This window comes from Sinocyclocheilus anshuiensis, unplaced genomic scaffold (genome assembly GCF_001515605.1).
Source record: "Sinocyclocheilus anshuiensis isolate Anshui unplaced genomic scaffold, SAMN03320099.WGS_v1.1 scaffold1024, whole genome shotgun sequence".
In the NCBI taxonomy this organism is placed as follows: Eukaryota; Metazoa; Chordata; class Actinopteri; order Cypriniformes; family Cyprinidae; genus Sinocyclocheilus; species Sinocyclocheilus anshuiensis.
The window spans coordinates 250,944-260,597 of NW_015552843.1; the positions used below are offsets into that span (position 1 = coordinate 250,944).

At 37.7% G+C, this 9,654-nt stretch overlaps 1 long non-coding RNA gene across 1 annotated transcript in view; it reads left to right on the forward strand.

Annotated features, from left to right (window-relative positions):
- The window catches only part of LOC107668024 (uncharacterized), a 21,552-nt gene extending 12,160 nt beyond the window's left edge, over window positions 1–9,392 (forward strand). Inside the window, exons 2-3 of the long non-coding RNA XR_001631843.1 lie at window positions 5,545–5,594; window positions 8,938–9,392. This is a non-coding gene — a long non-coding RNA (uncharacterized LOC107668024). The remainder of the gene's footprint in view (window positions 1–5,544; window positions 5,595–8,937) is intronic.
- The last annotated feature ends 262 nt before the right edge of the window (window positions 9,393–9,654 follow it).

The window sequence follows — 9,654 nt, forward strand, 5'->3', positions numbered from 1 at the left end:
TTTTTTTCATGGCAGAAACAAGTTTCCATAGAGTTTAGCTGAATAGCATGTCTCAGTTATCTGAGTTGCAAAAATTAGTGAATTAATTATTGAAATAATAATTTTAAATAATAAATAATAAAAAAAGTAAAACAAACAAAATATATTTTTAAATTACAGTATGTTTTGCAATTTTTTTTCCCTGCTTTCTTCAGACTGATTCGTTACATGTCATTTCTAGCTCAGGTGATGGTTTAGAAAAACTTAGATGTTGAACATGAGTGTCATGAGCAAATATGGCAGATTGTAGACTTTTTTTGAGTATAAGTACTAACACTTAAAGACTTTGAAAGAACTGAAGAATTGGTTATATTTTATGTGGCACCTGTTACTTTGTTTCTGTCTCCTCCTCTGTCTTCATTAATTGCTTATTGACACGTGTGTGCTTTAGCATGAAATCTCCTAAGTGGTTTATTGGGCTAGTTAGAAACACAATTTACCCACAATCCAAAGTGAAGTGGCTGTATTGACCTCAGCATTGAATCCAGACATCCATCATAAAAATAATACATTGAACCTGAATATGTTTCTTATCAGCATTACTCATGATGCATAATTAAAATAGAGTTCTTATGATTTACAGATCAAATGATGTATCGGTTTGCCTGAGAGGAAAGTTACATTTAGATTTTTGCATACTTCAAAAGTACATAAACAAAAACAACACCATTTTTTATCCTTTAAATACTGACATTATGATTAAGAGCTTTGATCTTTTCCCTGCAGATAAAATATTTTGGCATTAAAATATTTTGATAGGATGATAGCATCTCAGAGCCGCAGAAGTATTTAGATGGGATATCATGTAAATCTGTTAAACCGAGCTCAGTTTATCTGGGGTCGCTGGCTGCTGTGCATTATCAGTCTTCCTTCGTCTGCTCTAACAGTCGTTTAATTCTGCTCCTCTGGTTCAGGACGTTGGATCTTATTGGATTCCGGCCTGAGTCTCTCCCGTGTGATCTGTCATGATCAATCGCCACTGCAGCCATAGGGATAATGAATATAGTTAATGATGGGGTGGAGAATACTGCCTGCCTGTTAACTTATCTAATTAAAACATTGCATCACCAGACAATTAGACTGGCATTGCTCTTTCTTTTCTCAGGCCAAAATAAGAGCCATTGAGGGTCTAAGTCTAATTAGAAAAAGTATTTTCTGCACCATGGGGTGTCCTGCTGAGGTGAAAACACATAAAACACTATCGATCTGTCCTGTTTGCCCTTAATTTTTTTTTAGGTCACTGGATTCAGAGACACAGAAAGAGAGCAACTGACAGAATATACAATGTAAAGAATGCAACCATTATGGATTAAGAGAAAGAGGCTCTTACAAACACTGGCAATTTTATTGCTTTTCTATATATATTTGCAGAAATTGGCAGATAAGTACATTCAGGGGGAATTCACTAAGAATGAATGATGGACTGAAAGACTGAAAGAAATTTAATTGTGTAAGACATAAGTTTCTAAATGTTATTTTCAAAGTGGAAAAAAACACTAAATCTAAATAACCCCAATTTCTAAAGTGGGTTTTCGGACAACTTTTCAGTTTATCCAAATTTTCCTGTACTAAAAAAGGTACTGAGGTAATGAACGGTGATAAATTGTCTTGTCTTCACACTGGCTTCTCATCTCACACCTCTGCATTGGCTTACAGTCAGTCCTCTGACACTGACTTTAGTGTAAATGTAACAGTCTTAGGTATTTAAGATCTAAATATGTGAGTAGGAAATGTGAAAGAAATATGGAAAAGTATTATTGATATTACAAAATGTATCCTATTTACCTGTGTTAAATAGTCTTCATAAAAGAATAACCAAAAAGAGTTATTTTGAGTAGGGTTTGCAATTGATGACTTTTTTATTTTTTTTTTATAAATGACTGTTATTAAAATAGTCTGATACTTCTTATCCACTAAAATGCTTCTGATACCAGACGTTAAGACGCCGGTATTCATGGTTGAAAAACAAACTGTTCCTTTTGCTTTGTAGTCCCATCCCTGAAAGAACAACTCTTAATAAACCGGTTCTTTTTAAAAGTGAATCAGACCCAGACCCTATGAATCAGACCCATAGAGCACGGCTGTTTTCAGACCTGTATATCGTTTGCTTTTTTCCAAAACAGGGACTTGTTACAATGTTGCATTTTCCTCTTGGTTCAGTTTCGCTTTCACAAGGCAACGTTTCCAAAATGTGTTTATGCAAGATGCATCTCGCATATGAATAAAACTGTCCTCTCATTGGTCAGAGTACACCTTTTTCTTCATAGCTTCATCCATCAAGAAGTTAGCTCTGCGGGTTTATTGTGAATGTAGGCATCGTTACAAGAATGCTGTCCTGACAAAGCCTTGATTCCCGCTCTAACTGGTAAGTCAGTTAGAGTGGGAATCAAGGCTTCTTCTGGACAACATTCTTGTAATGCACCTGTTTCGGAGAAGAGTAATTACACAACAGTTTAAGATGAAGAAGCGCTCTTTGGTTTTCAACTGCGATAACTAATGTGCTCACACACAGAATCAAACACTGCAGCTTTTTACGTAACACATTTCCCATTATAGATTATGATGCAGCTTGATTTGTTGGTCCGTTGGGCTGGATTGCTTTCTCACCACAATCGAAATGCTCCAGAGTTAGTTTTCAATCTGGTTGAGACCACCTCGTTCAGGCGATCTCGGGCCGATTATTTAGGTGCAGGAAAAGAAAACAAAGGAAGAAGCTGCACCAGGTTCCAAACAAACACTCCAGATGAGCCAGGTTTGGCGTGTTGTTCATATAACAACATATGCATATAAAAATGTAGATTATGGGTTTTGTCATTTGTATTTAATAATACATACATTAATGTTATTGCTCATTTAACAATGAAATTGCGTTTCTGTAATTGCAGGTAGCCTGCTTTACTACTCTACTCTACAATTGTGGAACCGAATAATTGGAACCCAAATCATTAAATTCTTCCCAATTCCCATTCCTACATAGAACACAAACCATTTCCTCTTGTGGATTTTCCAACACATCATTACGGAACATGTGTTGAGGCCCATATGGGCTCCTCAGATACACCTGTAAGAGAAAAGCTTCAGGAGCTCTACTGGAGAGGTAATTTATGATTGGCTGACCCATTTTGAAACTGCCAGCTTTGATTCTGGTGATGTCTGACATGTAACTCGCTGGAAGTTGAGTCTAGGACCTCAGTGAATACCTGTGAATTATATATGTTACACTATAACATGAATATGTTGATAGAGATGACACAATAATATAATAAGGCCTAGTAATACAATATGACAACTAGTTTTAAAAATTCAGGAAAATAATCAAACTCTCCTATGTCATTTTAATGTGGTGTGACAGTGAAGCACAACCTAAAAAACTTGACTTCAGTTCTGAGAATTCCAATCAAGATGGATTCAAATGTCAGTGTTCTGGTCTGGCAGTTAACATGTGCTCTGACATGCTAAGCCTTGGGGCCCATATGTGAAATTCAGGTTTGAATCTCACCCATTAAAAGCAATGGGTTCAGATGGGTACCATTATTCTTATAAAAATGAATAGCCAGACTTTTACTTATTTCTGTTTCTTGACTTATTAGTTTTAAGTTTGACAGAAATAGATAATGTGACCAACATGTACAGCGACCAATCAAAAAGTATACTATATAGTAATATAAATAATGAAATGAATATAACATTAAACATAAAAATCTATAAAAAATATATTAAAAATAAATAATATACAGTGTGGATCATTTGAATAGATTTTGAAAACAGTTTTGCAGGGGTCAGTTAAGATTCTTACTTGGTTACAAATAAATTCTGTTTTAAACAAATCCTCTTCTTTTGAATTTTCTATTCATGAAGGAAAAATGTAAGGTTTCCACAAAAATATTACATACACAGCACTGTTTTCAATGGTGATAATAATATGAAATATTTCTTCACAGAAATACATTACATTTTAAAATATATTGAAGTAGAAAACAGTTATTTTAAATGGTAATAATATTTATATAATAATATATAACTAAATAATAAAATATGAAATGGAAAGCCAGCCAAACAGATATGAAGTAGTGGTTTCAGTCAGCACTTGCCACTTTTGTGTTGCATATGCATCAGACAGCGAGCGAACAGACAGTTGGTGGTCCGTGTGCATGTCGTCTGAGGCTGAGACTCGTTCCACATCGGCTTCTGTAGAACATCTGCCACAGATGAGTCTGAGAAAAACACTGAAGTTGATGATGTCTGGATACAGTTACAGCAAAAATCGCCTTTTGGCTTGCTGCTTTCCTGGCATTGTACCATCTGCCGAAGATTCTAGTAAATCCCAGTGGCGTCATAATTCCCACAACACTGCTAGAAACTCTATGAGAACGTCTGAGGTCAGCTGTAAGCCTCTTTTGACCAATCACTTACATATTCTGTAAGAGAAAATGACACATGTAAAGGCCTGCACTGTTTCCCTCAGATTCACCCTCAACCTGCAGGTGCACTGTCACCATGGCAACTGCTGATGCGACGGAGAAGGGCTCACTCCAACTTTTGTGTTACAACACGTCTATTTGAACCAGACAGAATGTGTCACAGGTGTAACATCCGAATAACAATTGACTTCCAGGTGTTGAGGATCAAAGGACAGTCAACAGGATCGCAAACTGCAGTGACAGGGTTTCATAAAGTTATCTAAGTGAAGCTTTGCCTGGAACTGGTTGTAATAATGTTAATGCTATTATGTATCCTTCCTGGAGGAACATTGACTTCATTCCCATTTATGTCCATGACAACAAGCATCCTTGCGATCCTTAATTGCAAAAACCAATAGTGTTTGTTCGCTTTGGCAATCTGTAGGATGTCTTAATCTGCTCCAGTTCACAGGATTAGAATTTAACAGCTCCTAACCCACCTTGAAATGTCATTAGGACAAGAACCTCCCCTAAAAACATGGGAGATGAAGAAAAAACAGCTCCCTGTGTTCAAATCCGGCATTTTAAATATATAATGACCCACTCAGACGGGGCAGACTCAATCTGTTTCGCAGAGAGGAACATGTCATTACGGAGCAGAGACTACATTTTGGTGAAATGTTCTTAATTTTTGCCTCATCCTGCACTTGCTAGCATGAAGATGTTTTTACTGCATTTATGTAATTCTCCAAAGTGGAGGCACGCATCGCTGGCATGTAATGTGATTTCAAGCTCACGACGATAAAACATTCATGTCCCACATCCTCTTAGCTGGGGTTCGGCAGACTGCTCACAAAATCATTACAGAAATATTGTGCTTTGGAAAGAAACTTTGGGGTCTTCTGGGTCGTCCTGCTATTAAATGTTGAATGGTGTCAAATGCTTTTTTACAGCTGACAAAATGCTTCTTATTGTTGATGCTTTTTGCCGTCAATTACATTTTCAAAGACAAAACCTTAAATGCACATGCACATTTTTTAATGTTACACATCATGAATGTCTGTTAAAAAGATTTCTGAATGTCAAATTTGATCTTTCTTGTTAGACATGAAACGAGATGAGCAACATCGGGATGCCAGAAAAGATCAAACACAGGTACGTGCGTTATGTTTTGATGTTCAGGAGATTGAGTTTGTTCACATTCTCTGATTGATAAGTAGTACTGTGTATCCCTGAGTATATTTCAGTCTGCATATATAGAAAAAACCTCAGGCAGACACAGACAGAAAGAAGGAATCAGCCACTAAAGAACACTTGTGGATCTGAAGATGTTAGGTGTGTGAAGGTCATAGGTGACTAATGCGCCATCTAAGCTGGAGATCAGTCTGAAATCACCACCAGCTGGCAATGACACACTTTTTCAAAGTGCAGTGTTTAATCTTGTGACAAAAAAAAAAAGAATTACAGCTGATAGCTGCAGTTTTTCCTTTGCCACTGAGAAACCTTCATTGTCAGGTTTCACTTTTACATGATGCATTTTATTAAAAGCGAATCTTATGATTTAAATATCATCACACCATCTTGAACTAGGTTGCTAATGATTTAACTTTACTGGAGACAATCTTTAAAAGGTTGCGTTGCAGATTTGCTTTGCAGTTGCTAATTTTAGCTTTCTGTTTGTGCTCAAGCAGTGAAACAGAGTTGGAAAGAGGGTTTGAAAGGGATGGTGAATCAATGCAGAATCTTGTTAGGGGAAGTTAGACAGAACAAGATTGAAGTGGGATTGTGAAGTTACTTTTTCACGATCTATGACCCCTGAAAACAGCTGTTGCAATTCGCCCCCTAGTGGCAGTCTTATGAGCGTTTTGCTGTGAAGCTTCCATGATTCTGTTTATGCCTTCAGTAAAGGATTACAACAAAGAGCATTTACCCTGTATTTATAGGGTTGCTTTGAAAAAATGGATTTACAAAAGGTACACTATTTATACCTAATTTACCCATAAATGGTACATACAGTAGTACCCAAACGGTACATTTTAGTAGAGTGCAAAGCCCCAGTGACATATTTCGTACCTTCTTTTTCTGATGTGTATGATGGGATGTCCTACAGTGAGTACAGTGTTAAACAATATATATATATACACTGAACAAAATTATAAACGAAACACTTTTGTTTTTGCCCCCATTTTTCACGAGCTGAACTCAAAGATCTAAGACTTTTTCTATGTACACAAAAGGCCTATTTCTCTCAAATATTGTTCACAAATCTGTCTAAATCTGTGTTAGTGAGCACTTCTCCTTTGCCGAGATAATCCATCCACCTCACAGGTGTGGCATATCAAGATGCTGATTAGACAGCATGATTATTGCACAGGTGTGCCTTAGGCTGGCCACAATAAAAGGCCACTCTAAAATGTGCAGTTTTACTGTATTGGGGGGTCCGGGGGGGTCCGAAAACCAGTCAGTATCTGGTGTTGACCACCATTTGCCTCGCGCAGTGCAACAAATCTCCTTCGCATAGAGTTGATCAGGTTGTTGATTGTGGCCTGTGGAATGTTGGTCCACTCCTCTTCAATGGCTGTGCCGCTGTCAAACCCTGATCCATTGTTCATGATTCAGTCCACTGCCCTCTAGTCGTCATACTGTGAAAACTCATCTTCTCTTGAGACAAACCTGTAAAATAAATACTATGCGATGATTAAAGTATAGATCTTTGAGTTCAGCTCATGAAAAATGGGGGCAAAAACAAAAGTGTTACGTTTATAATTTTGTTCAGTGTATATATATATATTAATTATATTAATATTAATTTCCATCTCACAAACAAGGTCTTGGAGGATGGTGCACATCGTGTAGTCAAACTGGATCTATTATATTTATGCATTTGGCAGATGCTTCTATCCAAAATGACTGATCCACTTTTGATCTGACAACCACAGTGGGTTAGAACTCAGTGAAAATGAATGATTTCATCAGTCGTTTGTCATAAACAGTGAAAAGGCGTGTTGAGTGCAGGATGAGAATGAGACTTGGCAAGAGGGAAGAAGGACAGTGAAACTGGACAAAAGTGGGGAGGGAGATGGAGACATGACAGCAACGGAGATAAAGAGTGAGACAAGGTAAGAGTGGAGGAGGAAAGTGAGATAAGACAGGAGTCCAAATGGAGTTTTTTTCTCCATTCCTTCATTTTAAATTGCTCAGTGTCTCTTGAATCTTTCTCGACTATGGTAGCAGTTCTCAAATTACTGTTCAGTTTTGTAAACGCATTCATGCGTGTGTGACACTCCTGCTGTGTGCGAGCCTGTAACGTGGCAGCATTGTTCGTTTATTTTGATGTTTTCTTCCAGCCCGAAAGGAAGGAAAAAAAAGGATGCAAATTAAATATGGAAATCAACAACATCCCACTTTTGCCAGCCACTTGTGCTCAAAACACCTATGAAGTCATGTGATATCTCATGTGAGTCCCTTCTCACCTGACATTTTTGTCAACCTGATCTCATAAGAAAAATGTGACCATGCATACATTTATGCAAAAGCCAAAATACATGCAATGCATTTCACATTTTGCAAAGACATATATATTTTTAAATTATATTTGCTATTTCACAACATTTTTTGTTACTCAGAAAACTCACTCATCACTGCTTCTGCATTTGTGGAGATCCTAAAGAGTCTGTAACTGAAGTGTCGGAGTGGCTGTTCCAGTACTTGCTGAGATTTTACAGTCTCCCTAAGTGCTGACTGGAAATTGTGGACTGTCAAAAAGGAAATGTCAATAATTCACTTGCAAACAAACGACTCACAGAATCAGCAGAGAAAACAAGTGTAAATTCGGATAAGATGGCACAGAATATATTTGGTTTGAGCTTGCAGCTACATAATTTGTTTGTAGAAAATAAGCATTTGAGGGGAAAAATGCCAAATGATGACGGAAAATGGGAGTTGAAGCAAAGAAGAGTCTGTTTTATTCTTGCATATATAGTCCACCAAAAAGTCCATTCAGTGTTAGAGCCATGTACCGCATTCGTCCAATCAGTGACACTGACAAATATGCAAATTAGAATGTCAACCAGGGTTTATGAATGTACAGCGTGAAACGTCAGTTTATGAATAGGATTAATTGTTAACCCAGGTAAAGTATGAGCAGTGTAAATTGCAAAACAGTTATGTCCTATTGTGTCCTGGTAAGAAACCAGCTCATAGTCCAATAATCACATAACCAAAGCCAAGTTTCCTCGTTATTCTTCAATGTAATAAGCCCTGGGTTATAGTACTTCATTTAACTAAATGGAAGATGATACAGCCCTTTTGGACAAACCACTGGCCCCGATTTCTGTCACCTGAGTCAGAACTCTTCTGTCACATACAGAAAAGGCCTGTTTTAATATTCAGCCTGCAGCATGACGATGTCCATAACCTCAGTGCCACGAATACAGCTCAGGTTATTTTAATTTCTTTGTCACTCATACTAATTAGATTTCCTGCTCCTCTTTTACAGCGGCGGCTTTTGAATGGCGCTTTGAACTTGGCTCTTCTATGAGGTGGTACAGGGAGGCTGAAATGATAAGAGAGGAAAACCGTAGGATGGTTAAAGAGAACTTCCTCGTGGAGGCGAGTCTTGGGAGATTAGGATCTAAGATGAGCCCTGGCTGTCTCTCACTCGGTCTGTGTATGTGCAGAAAGAAGGAACGGAAGGTCTCATGTGTTGTAAAGGCAAAAACACAGACCTGGAACGAAGCAGATTCTAGATCTCTATATTAAATCATGTGTCTCATAATCATCTAAACTGCTTGCACATACAGTATAGCCCGACGTAGCCTATAGATGAAGACGGATCGACTCCCGCAGCATACCTTATCTCCGCATGTGCAAATAAACAGATCAATATGTTACATGTTTCCCATATCATACAGTCATCGTCATACAGTGTTCTCTGGATTTATCAGTATCAGATTTGAAGGGAAATCGCTTGAAATAATATTCAAATGCTTTCCCACCCCCATCGCTCTCTGTCTTTCTTTATCCATTTAGTCTTTCTCTCTTTCGCTATCTCTCGATATCGCTCTCTCTCAGTCTGTGTCTTTCTCTCTGGCTCTTGCGAACTTCACAGACCATAAAATCAGTGATTGCATTGCTAGGCAACTAGCATTTGCAAGAAGCAGGCTGGAGTGGAAGCTTCTCAGTGCTTTTTCAAATGTAGAATATGGTCATGGTT